Genomic DNA, 13,790 nt, shown 5'->3' on the forward strand with positions numbered 1-13,790 from the left:
TTTGAACAAACTCAGACATGGTTTGGTGGGACTGAAGAAAGAAAAGCGGTGTGGTGTTTTTTTGAGTGCCTACGCAAATGATGTCACAGTTTTTATTAAAGAACAAAAGGATGTCCAGGTTCTTATTCAGAGCTTATTCCTTTTTGAGAGTGCATCATCTGCAAAGGTAAATTGGGCTAAATATGAGGGCTAATGCTGACTCAGCATTCACACTAATAAAGATGTGGATAACTATAGTGTGAATGCTGACATTCACAATGACGAGATAATTGCATTTACGTGTGAATGCTGAACTGAATTTGCAAAACACTGCAGAAAATGTAGAAGAGCTGAAATCAAATGCCTGAAGAAGCTCAAATGCATTGAAAAGCTAAATTGTTATAATGTCAGGAAACGTTGGACAGTTTGGCTTCAGGGCATGATTGAATAGCCTTTGATACCAGAGGTAGCAGCAGTGCAGAAGTCCCACGTCATCCTGCTCTACTACAGAATGTCCAAAGTCCTGTGGGACTGGCTAATACTTATAGTCACTTTCTACGTGGCTGTCAGCGTGCCCTGAAACGCCTGCTTCACTTTATATGATGAAACCGCCATAGAAACATAATGTACTGTCACTACTGATGGTGTAGTGCAATTTCTCTTTATTATAGACATGGTCCTGAACTTCAGCATCACCTGTATCTACCAGTCAGGAAAGGTGGTGTATGACTTACACACCACCTGGTTCTTTGTGGACCTGGCTGCTTCCTGGCCCATTGATCTGCTGTATGCCGTCTACATCCCAATGACCTTCACCCACCTGCTCAAGACTGTACGCCTACTGCGTCTCCTTGGTCTGCTTCAGTACAGCACCGTGGTGCTGACCTTGCTAATGTCTATGTTTGCCCTGCTGGCACACTGGATGGCCTGCATCTGGTACAAGATTGGACACGTGGAGATAGAAGGAGTGGACCTCGCACACTGGGCGGCTCAATGAGCTGGGCATACATATGGAGACGCCATACATTAACAGCACTGCCCTTTTCTTTACGGTCAGCAGTCTGACCACTGTGGGCTTTGGCAATGTCTCTGCCAACACTGATGCTGAAAAGATGTTCTCCATTTGCACCATGCTTGTTAGCGCGCTGATGTACGCCCTGGTGCCATCATCCAGCGTATGTACTCACGAATTTCTCTCTACCGCACACGCATGAAGGAACTAAAGGACTTTATCAGTGTCCACCGTCTGCCCACCAGTTAAAACAATGCATGATGGAGTACTTCAGGAACACATAGTCGGTCAATAATGGTATAGATGTTAACAAGCTCCTGCATGACTTCCCTGTTGAGCTGAGGACTGGCATCGCCATGCAGCGAAAAAAAGACATTCTCCAGCTGCCAGTTTTTATGGGGGCCAGTTGGGGTTGCCTCCCTCCTTATAAAAACCTCCTTCTGTGTCCCTGGGGAGTACCTCATCTTTAAGGATGACGTGCTGCAAGCCATCAATTTTGTCTGCTCTGGGATCTGACCTTCCTGAAACAGACCAGGTCATCAAGACCAATGCTGATGTGAAGGCGCTGACATACTATCACATTCAGTATATCAGTGTGTGTGACCTGAAAGATGTGCTGGTGGTACTCTACCACAAGTATGCCAGTGTGTTTGCCTCAGATATCCACAACAATCTACAACCTGCGTGAGGACAGCCAGGACGAGGGCCTCAGCGGGTTTTCAAGGTCACCCAGGCTTACCCACGAACGCAGGCTCCCCTCTATTGTGGATACACAGGGGGATGAGTCTGACAACTTGGTCCACCTCCCTCCAGCAACACGCTCCCTTCGCAATCTGCTGCTGACCAGCTTCAGAAACCTTGTTGGCCTTCACGGGCAGAGCTCAACCCCTCAGCCACTGTCAAAAAAAAAAGAGCACAGCACTCGTACAGCCACTCGAGTCTCAGCCCAGGGAGAGTCAGCGGCTGAGCAAAAGCCTTCAGAGCTGCTTAATCCAAATGTCCCCTGCTTAGGAGCCCAGATCTTAGTCCCACCGTTGTAGAGGGAACTGAAGACCATGGACCCTTGGTCACTTTTCAACACACCAGGCCTAGAGCCAGTACAGGAAGCAGCAGCCACGACTCCACTCAGGCTAATGTAACTCTGCTGCTGGAGACGGAGGAGGTCAGACAGATCATTAATCAACTCAACAAGATTGAAATACTCAACCAGGAAGTTTCTGAGCTCACCAGAGGCCTGCTTCGTCTGCTGTCTGACATTTGAAAGACAAGTTTAGTTTTGAGAAATGTGCTTATTTGCATTCTTGTCAAGAGTTAGACAATCTGTTCTTAGAAAATGTCTGAATGGTAAATATAAAGCTACAGCCAGAAGCGAGTTAGGTTAGCTATTTTTAAAAACTTGAAACAGATGGAAATGCATTATTTCTTCCTCACCAGCTTTGTCGGAGAGACAAACCAAAGCTACAAGTTAACTCACCCTGTGTTAACGATAAGATTATTTTCTTCAATCAAGTCTCCCTCAGCACTCTCATGAAAGAGTGAAAAATCTCTGCAGCGCGTCTTCCGCCGTATTGTCATTGACCCAAACAAACCAACGTTGCATACATGCACGCCTGCTTCTGGGAGGCTGTCGCTAACTTCGGTTGATGCTGGACAGTATTTGCTGTAAGTTTATAATAACGAGGTAAATGAACCCGGTTATCATGGTAATTAAAATGTGTATCATTAAACCAATAATCATTTCATCCCTAGGCAGAACATGGCTCAAAGCTGGTGTGGGGAAAATAAGGCGGTGGAAACCGCTAGCCTGGCTCTGTCCACATGTAATAAAACCCACTTCACTGTCCCTCTAAAGAACACTAATCAACACTTCATATTTTATTCACAAGTTTGTTTAATCTAGACAAAAAACTAATTGTTACAAGCGGTTATCTAATTAACTATATTTTGGATACGACCTGTAACCAGCAGAGACATCAGGAAAGCTATCGTTACCACAGACAAGAATCATTTTTACACTTCAGCTTTTGTACAGGTGGTGACCACAGACCACTTCTCAGTTCTTATGCTGCCTGGCCTGTTTTGGTCACTTTTGAATGCTTTCACTCTAGTGGTAGGTTTTCTGTGTCTGTCAGCGTAATGTCCAGAGCTTGGAGGCGCTACCAGGAGACAGGCCAGTACATCAGGAGACGTGGAGGAGGCCGTAGGAGGGCAACAACCGTGCACACTGTGAAACAGCAGCACGGATCTGTTGATAAATGTAAATGCTCCGTATTTGTATAGCGCCTTTCTAGTCTTTTCAACCACTCAAAGCGCTTTTACACTACATCTGCATTCACATCACCAGTCATACATATTCATACACTGAGCCTAAGTGCTCAAACGGAAGCTAAAATTCACACACATTCATACACTGGCGGAACAGCAGCCAGGGGCAATTCGGGATTCAGTATCTTGCCCAAGGACACTTCGACATGCAGCCTGGGGGAGCCGGGATTGAACCACCGACCTTCCGATGAACGGCCAACCCGCTCTACCTCCTGAGCCACAGCAAAAAGTAAGTAACGTTGCGTTCTCTGGCAGATCAGCTGTTAGCTGTAACACACCACAGGGCTAATGTTAACGTTGCTTTGTGGCTGTGTTTTAATTTTTTAATGACCGGGTTTTGTTTTGAAGAGGACAGGACCTCGGAGGGAATTCGGCTCCCGGTGTCAGGTTGCTGAAGTGGAGCGGACCCAGAACAACTCTCATCAGCTTTTAGCTGTAACACACCACAGGGCTAACGTTAACGTTGCTATGTGGCTGTGTTTTAATGACCGGGTTTTGTTTTGAAGAGGACAGGACCTTGGAGGGAATTCGGCTCCCGGTGTCAGGTTGCTGAAGTGGAGCGGACCAAGAACAACTCTCATCAGCTTTTAGCTGTAAACACTAGCAGGACTAAAGTTACGCTACGGCTGTGTTAAAACTATAACTTAGCACAACATCTCTGTGCTGTAATAATGTTATGCTTTATTAAATGTCACATAATTAACAAAAGAGCTATATAATATCAGTCCAGACGAACCAATAGCAACGCATGCAATAAAACCTTTGCGAGTAAAAAGACAATACTTGTGCACCTGTCTCTAAGGTAAACATGTAGAAAGGGTTAACGTTAATTTAATCATCTCTGTCTGTCAGACATCTGTCTGTCATCCTGTATGTTATGTACAAGCACAGCTAACGTTAGCTTGGCATTAGCTAAATGTTACAAACAAGCTAAATAGAAGTCTGTAGCATAGACTGGTCTGTAATCTGGCACATAAAAACTCAGCACCCTATTTCTTTTATAGATGTGACAATAGCAAACCTGGATGAGTACAGGAGCAATCTAGTCGTTGGCATAATTTTGTGACGTTGCTCATCATATTAAGATTGACAGGTGAAGTTTCCTAACAATACAATGGAACGGAAGTTTGTGATTTCAGATACCGGTATGTTATGTAAAAGATTTTTAAGGGACAATGGCAGAAAATGTAAATTCTAATATAAAAAGGTATGGATGACAGTGAAGACTACCTCTAAAGTACTGACATGTTGGTTTTATTAATCAGTGTCAGCTTTACTGCCAAGTAGAGCTGTATGTGTGAGAAAATCTTACACATTCAAGGAATATGCTCTGATGACTTTCAGCATAACAAACAAACCTATATAATGACAAGATACAAAATATAAAAGCGTTTCTATTTTAACCCGCGCAGCTTTTCTAGCATTTACTGTACTGGTTTAGAGGACCAGGAAACTCACAGACCAATCGCATGTGCTCCAATCGTCTCATGTGACGCTGCTCAACCAATCAAATCTGTGCATACCGATGCTTGCGAGTCGAGTCCGAGAGATTCACCAGAGACGTTTTGTAAACACACCCGAATTGAGGAGACGAAAGATAAAAGAGATTTCACATGACTTTTAATCAAGAATGTACAGATTTTTACATGTACATTCCTCCCACGGGCAGTTCAAAACCAGAATATCTCATAGATCTCCAATATGCTAGCTGGAGCTCACGTTTCTCACTGAACAACAAAAAGTAGGAAAGTGGTAGCTCTGTAAGAGGAAATGAAAGAGAAGAGGAGGCATTACAGCTGTTCATTTGTTATGATGTGTTGAGTGTTTACATGAGGTGTACATAGCTGAGAAATCAGTTGTTCAGTATAAACTTAGAGCCTGCATAAACGGGGCCTAAGTGTGTGTGTGTAGTACATAATAGTTGTTTTTGTTATAGTGTACAGTGTGTATATATTTATACATCTACATAGAATGTTTATTGTATATTTGTATATAGTGTGTGTACAGTGTGTATATATTTTTACATCTACATAGAATAGTAACTAATTCTACTTGTATTATATTTTCTTCAACTTTTACACCCCTACGGGGTATTAATAAAGGAACATCTTTCTATACTGAAGAAACACATACTTAGAGAGAATCCCACCAGGATGATTTTCAGTTGGAGTCTGCATGAACGGGGCCCAACTCTTACAAATCATTTAATGCTTGGATGCTACACAAGAAAAAACACAGTTGTAATTTGTACATTGAGCCTTTACACATTGTGCCTACCTTAAACCACAAAGATATCGCTGCTTATTCTCATAGTTTGCATGGGCTTTCTTGTGTCATCTGAAAGACAGAGTCCGCATAAATGGTGCCTAAGGTGTTATTGATTTGTTCATCGTCTATCTTTTGAAATGCATGTGCAACCTCCCTGGTCAGTGTTTATGTAGAAAGATTCTGGAATTCTGAGTTAAAGTTAAGGATCAGTTGCATATTTACAAAAACAAAAAATTATTTTTAAAAAGGTCAGCAAATTTTCAAATTCTCTTATGTTAAGTTCAACATAGCTTCAAAAAGGTAACATTCATGGTTTATAAAGTGTTACAGTGATAATTAAGTATTTTAGGTTGTGTTATAAAATTAATTTGAACAAATATTGCTGTTTTCATTAGGACTGGGCGAGATGTTGATGTTGTATGTTGATGTTGTTATCGCCCACCATTGTACATAGGTTTTCCAGTTTTGTACTGGTCATATGTTCTGTATTTCATTCATGTCTTGTACCCGTGATTTTGTAGCGTTTTGTATGTTTGTTCCGTGTTATATGTTCCCACTCCTAGCCTGCACCTTGTTGTGGTGAGTGGGCTTTTAACCCAGACAGGCCATACTGAATGTATTCTACCAGTATTTTTTAACCTTGTCATCTTTCTCTCCTGTAGGACATGTGATGCCCCCTGCCACGCCTAGACCTTGTGCTCTACAGGATATAAAAGTCCCAACTTTCATCATAGCTCGTTCTGTTTTCTTCTCTCCCAAGCACTGCTTTGCTTGGCCTTCTTTTAAGGGCCTGTGTCCACCAAAGTGTTTTTTTTACCAGCTGAAAACGGCAGCTGCTGTTCTGAAAACGCCTAGCTGGGAGCGCATTTGAGGCGCAGCATTTTTTCGGACTGCTTTGGTTGCTATGATACATAAAATTAGTTAGTTAGTTATTAGTTAGTTAAGTAGTTCTACCTAACTTTGCTGGATGTAAAAATGTCAACACAGTAGAGTCCTTGCTCTGTATGAAGAGAAGGCTGAAGCAGGTAGGGAGAGAGGACGGACTCGCCGTATGTGGGTTCATGATATTTTGTGGACGAGGAAACGTCTCTGCAAGTACCACTGTTGGCACTTGCAGATTGTTCGTTTGAAATTGTTCGTTTGAAATTGTTCGTTTGAAATGTAACGTTAATAATGTTAAATGCTGATTCATGGTAACCTTAACAGTTAACTTTAAATCACAAATTTCTCGACAAAATCTAGTGTTGCAAATTACCACATTTATATATAAAAAAATGTTTTTGCATTTTTAACTGTCTATAGCATAATCTCAATAACAGAAACATAGTTATTTCCAGTTTTTGTTGTAAAGTTCAACATTCATTTACCTCCTGTAAACTGGTAATCACGATTGTAGACTGGCTCCAACCTAGATCCAACCGCCAACTACACAAACCCGGCGGGATTAGCTGGTTAGCAAGCTAGCTAGCAACCAGTAGCATATAGCATTAGCTCCTTAGCATGAGCTAACTTGGTCACGTCGTGCTTGGTGGGCGTGATTTCCGCAACACGTCACCTCAGCTCCACCCATGACCCGCCTCTTTGCCCATTTATGGTTGTCCGGCAGTGACGCCCAGTGACGCACTGCCAAGATGGCGCCGGCCAGCTCCGCCAATTTTGAGCTGCAAAACGGCTCTTCAGAACGCTATGGGTGACGTCACGGACACTCCGTCCATTTTCATATACAGTCTATGGTTCCGTCCCACCTTTTGCACCCACATCGCAAAAGGTGGGTGAGTTTTCAGCAGCCTAAATGTTGAGATTCAGTCTTTCAAACATTATTTGAGCACATTTTATTGCATGAATGGAGTTTTTGTTTCATTGCTTTATGAAGTTAATTTAGAACAATGTTTGGAACACTTTTGAGTGTGTTAAATAAATTAATATCATTTTTGAAGTGGCGACAAGTTTTTTTGAAGTGAGGGAGAACGGCCCGTGTCTTTTAAGGTGGAAACGCCGACACACAGCCGAGCTGAAAGAATAAGGCTGATATTTTCATACAGAACACTTTTTATCAACGCATTATTAATACGCCTGTTCATTTAGACATTCACACTGTCAGCGACTTTCTGTCTTTCTGCGGGTGTGCTACTTTTGTATTTCTGAAGTGTTGAAGTTTAATCCTGACACAGTCAGCTACCCAATGAGGATTTTTATTCAATCCGAGCCCAGATATTGACTCGTATTACGAGTATAATACTCTGACTCGGCAAAAGTGCTTTATCCACACCGTATACACGTTTATACATACATGAATACGCATGGCCAAAACGGGGGAGAATGTACGGCGGATCTGCCCCCGAGTCCTCTGCTATCTGGGTAACATTAAACTGTGCTGTGAAAATATGCTTTATTCGTACAAGTTGCCTAGAGGGTAAAATAATAACGTTTACAGTCAAATAATGTTGCTTTGTTTGCCGTATTTAATTCAGAAAGTATATACAATTATGGCAAGTTAAGTTAGCTCATGTTACAGTACCTTAGCATTAATGTTACGCTAGCTAACTAACATTAATTATATGAGTTAAAAGCTGGGTAAAATGTAACAAAGCCCAATTTGGATAGGATGTTTCTGTCTGGGAGAGGAGTGATTTTAACATGAATTGCCTACAGTGGTCAGTAATTTTAAAGCAGTCATGAGAGCATATTTAATTTCACCCCTCTAAACAAAGCTAATCTGATAGCCTAACTTAGATAGCAGGTTCTGTTATTTTTTTAACCTTTAATGTTACTTGTTTGAGTCTCGTTTTTAGCCTATATTTGCTTACATTTTGTCAAATTGATGCCATTAAAAGTATGCCAGACAAGCTAGTAGCAGCTACTGTTGGCAATGGAGATGTGGATGTAAAGTCAGACAATCACTTGATGACTTTGTTACTGAAAAAAACTTGAAATGTGATTCTCGGGCAGGTCAACATTAGTGGGGGGTTTTGTGACTTAAGTGAATTTAATTTACTGGAGCTTCAATTTGTTTGGGTTAGTAACGTTAAATCATATTAAACATTTGGACAAAATTCCCTAAACCCTAAGTAACGTTAGCTAACTTAATTGATGTTAGTTCATGTTTTTTTTCTCATTTGGCATTTTTTATTTCTTCAATTTATTGTAAAATTGCTCTTAAACTGAATTCCAAGTGGCATTAATAAAAGTCTTTAAAAGTCTCACATCTAACTTTTTTGCATTATACTGTGTTTTGTTGCAGCGTAAAGTTCATTCACGAGTGGCTCCAGCCTGATTTGGGAACTACCTGCTTCCCACCCTTTCCTGCCGCCAGAGTAAATTAAGTAAATACGGTTTTAAGACTTGATCTAGCTCACTATTTTGTCAAATACAGACAATGGTGTTCTCATTTATTGACTTTACTAAATGTACATATATTTCTATTTGATGTAAGAAAGGAAGAAACCACAGGGCTCTACAGTATGTTATTTGTTTTTGTGACAGTGTGAAAAATGATTTTGGCACACAGAGTGAGTTTTGACAGCCATGATAGCAAAGCTCAGTCAATCAGGGTGTCTGCGGGAAGAACAACCTCACTTTTGTATAATTACAAGCATTTCATTTGTACACCAAAATCCAAAAGAATAATCTCTTTGTTAGCTTTAAAGGACTAATTTGCGCCCTAATTTGCTTTAGTGTTACTTCTAGCATTACTTCTTTATAATTGAATTTAAGTTTCAAGATGTACAGTACAAGACAGAGTCTGACAAGTTAACGCTGATCTTATCCTAACTTTCAGTCACTTTCTGACGCTTTCTCTTTCACATTTGCTCGTCTTTTGAAGGATTAGGAGAGGGAGATAGCCATGCATGTTACCGTAGCTTACTAAAAATCATTAATTATCGTGTGAAATTTTAGCTGTGCTCCTTCATTAAGCAGCAACAGTAGGCTTCAAATACGTTGCTAGCAACTGGTTTTAACCAAGCCCTTAGTTCTGTTTCTTTCAGGCAAGAGTCGCTAAGGTTGTACTTTCACACAGCTGAAGAATAAATTTGTTTATATCTGTGGTATAATTATATTTGGACACCACAAGAGGAAAAAACCTTCTAAAGCGTTGGAAAATTAAGACTTGTTTAAAATTATTTAAGACCTAGAATATATACAATATATGACTAGCGAAATAAAGAACTACAACACCACGGGAGGAAAAAACATTCTAAAGCGCTGCAGGAGTATTTCAATGAGCATTAGAGGTAGCGTTACATGGACGTTGGACAATTTAGACCTGTTAAAATTTTTTAAGACCTAGAACACAAAGTTGAGCAAATTTAAGACTTTCTAAGGCCTTAAATTTTGATTTTATTGGAGACAATAAGGGAACAGGGCAAGTCTTTACACATTTATTAACTACCAATTGTTTCAACCTTTCTCAGGTTAGGAAACTTGAGTAACTCACCATATGAAAAGTCAAGGCATAACTGAATACAAGTCTGCAACAATAATTTGGGGTTTGAGAAACATGAACAACCTGTCAAACACAAATAAATGCACTGAAATAAGTCCGTAACTCCTGTTCAGGTTTTCAGAGGCTTTGATACAAATATCTGAGTATCTGTGTTTGTTGCAGAGTTTATATCAGAGTTAGTCAGTGAGTATTGATTCCAGACTGACAAGAGAAGTTTAATTGCAACTAAGAAGTCATTTGTCCTTCAGTATACTAAAACATCCAACCACCTTACAAATAAAGTATCCGTGTACACAATCAACAAGGTGCCCCCCCCACCCCTGTAGGCACTCCAGACTGGTTTGTTCTACAGCAGATGGGTCCGGTTTGTTCGAAGGGAAGGGAAAGAAGCGAGCCGAAGTCATTATGACCCGCTCGGGGCAGCGGGAGGGTTTTAATATTTAGTCTGACAGATTTCCCCCCCCTAAGTGTCATTTTTAAAAGTTAACGTTAATCTCACAGACTCAAGCCGTGCATTAACAGGGGAAGAGGCGGGGGAGCTAGCGGGGCACGGAATTATCCCCAAATAACGTACACTGCTTGTAACCTAACTTAATAACGTTAGCCTAGCCCGCCCAGAAAGCCACCACAGCAAACCCAACTCACATTATATTAGAAGCGCAGAAGCTCAGAATAACACCAATTAATCACAGTCTTTAAATTAATAAGAAATGGACTTTAGCACTGCTTCATTGGCCGCTAGCCTTGTAGCTTGACATTAACATTACATGACAGTTACAACAGCTAATGTTACGTTTTCTTGCTACTTAGCCAACTATAACATTACACATCAATGTTTACTTGTTAGCTTACATACACCGTTCACATCTCGACACAGTGAAATCCAATATTTGCGTTGTACAGGCAAGCATTAAGCTAACGTTAGCTAACACGATAAGAGTCATATTACTGTTCCTCCTGCTACAAACCTGTTTGCTAATCATAATCTAGAGGTACACATTGAATAAAATATATTCACATAATTGCATGCTGAAATGGCCACACATACCTTATTAAGTGAAACCGCTTTCCAGTCTCTTTCCCCTTGGACAGACAGTTCCCTTCCATCGTCTCCTCAGTCAGCAATTTAAAATTAGTAACGGTTGCTGAATGGTCGGTTATTTAGAATTCAGTGGTATTTCAAAAAAAATATGCATTGTGAAAGCTTCTTTACAGTAAATTGTTGTGAGAATTTACTGTGAAAACCTGGTAATTGTTAACAGTGCAGATAAAACTGAAGTTATTGATCTGGGGCCCAAGCACCTCTTTGATGCATTATCTAAAGATATAGTTTCCCTGGATGGCATCGCCCTGGCCTCCAGCACCACTGTGAGGAATCTTGGAGTTATCTTTGATCAGGACATGTCGTTTAAGTCTCACATTAAGCAAATTTCAAGGACCGCCTTTTTTCACCTACGTAATATTGCTAAAATCAGGAACATCCTGTCTAAAAATTATGCAGAAAAACTAGTCCATGCATTTGTTACTTCTAGGCTGGATTACTGCAATTCCTTATTATCAGGCTGCTCAAAAAAGTCCATTAAGCTGATTCAGGATGCTGCAGCTCGTGTTCTGACGGAAACCAGGAAAAGAGATATTTCTCCTGCCTTAGCTTCTCTGCATTGGCTTCCTGTAAAATCCGGAATAGAATTTAAAATCCTTCTTCTCACCTACAAAGAGCTCTTAATGGTCAAGCACCATCTTATCTTAAAGGGGCTATATGTAAGTTTTTGATTTTAATAAATCAAATTTTCATTGCCTTATTGTCAAAGGGCTGAAAACTCACTTAGAAATGAAGCTTGAAGTTTTTTCTGTTCCTTGCATCATCCACTATTCTGCTTTTAATGTGGGGACTCAGGGTCAGATTCAGCCCTTTGCGCACTCCCGAGCCTCTCTCAGACTACAGCGACAACACCGCAGCTAACGACATGCAGTCCACTAACACCATAAAACAACCAGCTCACAGCAAAACACAGGCTCCACGTAAGGATACAAAACAACAATAAAGGATGTGCTGAAGACTGAAGCCCATCAGACCAAACAGGTTCAGATGATGTCGAGTAAGAACAAAGTGAGCGTTAGTAAAGCTGGAGAAACACAGAAAATCACGTTAGCTCGCCGGCTAACGCCGATCAGTTGCTAATGTTATCCAGTGTCTGATGTTTTATCGCTTTTCACATTAATTCACCAACCACCAACCCATATTACTATCCTGTGTACCACAGATATTATGTCAAAGTGTCAAAGCCTGCCAGAAATGATGTAATGGTAAAAATAAAATGTGGAGCAATTTGTTTACTATCCTATAGTGATGCAGCCAGCTAACGCTACATTAGCTCAGACCTGCTGCTGTTTGTTTCGATTTAGATTTATTGCCTTTTACCAATACTCAGGTACACAGCTTCTCCACCTCTCACTCGCTGTAACTAACATGACCCACATAATATACAACCCAGAGGAAGAGCCATCCACTGACACTAGTTACAGTAAAGTTACTTACTGCGGTCTAACTTTTATAAAGTGTGACACAATCTCGTTATAATATTCAGTCCAGCTCATTACCCGTTTCGTTATCATCCAATACAATTAGCTTTGCTGACATTGCTGAGGCTCCGGTGACAGATACACAGATAATAAAGATACAAGTTAACGTTACTGAAAGAAGCAGGTGAGTTAACGCTGTAGCACGTCGGCTAAATGCAGTAAATGGACCGTGATCATGTAACGAGCATGGATTAGTTCAACCTGCAGCTGATAAAACTATTACTACTGTAATGTTGCAGTAGGGCTTTACCTGAGTTTACAGCATGTTGTGTGAAGCGGTCTCCCTGCCTGTCTATAGACCCTGTCACTCACACTTTTTCCAGGAGGATTGTGCCAATATGCGTCTGGCTGCGCTGAAGTAACGTTACGGAGTGTTGATCTGCCTCTGAGACGGGAACGTTGAAGTAACAGAGCCGGAACATGTCTGGAGAAAAGCCACAGCCTGCATGCTGGTGTTCCTGCGTTTATTGCAGGATTTCTGCATGAAAGCGGTTGTGTTTCGGATTATGCTCGCTCATGAGTTCAAGCGAGCACGTGTACGAGCACACACCTGGTTGCAATCTTAAAACCGCACCGCTAGTGGCCGCTGAAAACTCCATAGTGACCCTTTAAATTGCTCATACACTCTTAGAAGGAATGTGTAAAATATTTACACATATTATGTGTACCACTGTAGTCTACACATTTTGTGTCAATATTTACTAAAAATGTGTTGGAAGAATTTAGCTTTTTTACACAGAGTTATGTGTAGTTATAAATCAACACAACCTGTGACTTTGTTCACAGCATTCAACACAATATTGTGTAGACTGATCTGCTTTACACACACCCAATGTCAGCTTTAAAAAATAACACAATTTTAAAAAGCGTCAGCTACAGTAGCCTATTTGATTTAGCTGAACAGCAGCCGACCCAGCAGAGTGTTTTTACTTTATTTATTTATTGAATCACTTTACTCTGTGAATTCCTAAAAAAAATGCTACTCAGTGGTCATTGAACGCCCTGAACAGCTCCGTTTCTCAGAGACAATATAACTAAACAACACTGGTAATGCCAACCATTTAGAAGCTAGCCAGTACTTACACTATTCCTAGTATAATGTTAAATATGTTTTTGAACAGACAATTTAGCTTCACGTAGGCTAGCTAGGAAGGACGACAGACAGTGGTTGTTGCTTAG

At 40.8% G+C, this 13,790-nt stretch overlaps 1 pseudogene; it reads left to right on the forward strand.

Moving 5' to 3' along the window:
* The first annotated feature begins 418 nt into the window (after positions 1 to 418).
* Positions 419 to 2,252, forward strand: LOC119890740 (annotated as a pseudogene).
* Positions 2,253 to 13,790: the final 11,538 nt, after the last annotated feature.

The sequence above is a fragment of the Micropterus salmoides genome, unplaced genomic scaffold (assembly GCF_014851395.1).
Source record: "Micropterus salmoides isolate LMB-PRFRI ecotype aquatic unplaced genomic scaffold, ASM1485139v1 Ms_hic_scaffold_1, whole genome shotgun sequence".
Classification (NCBI taxonomy): Eukaryota; Metazoa; Chordata; class Actinopteri; order Centrarchiformes; family Centrarchidae; genus Micropterus; species Micropterus salmoides.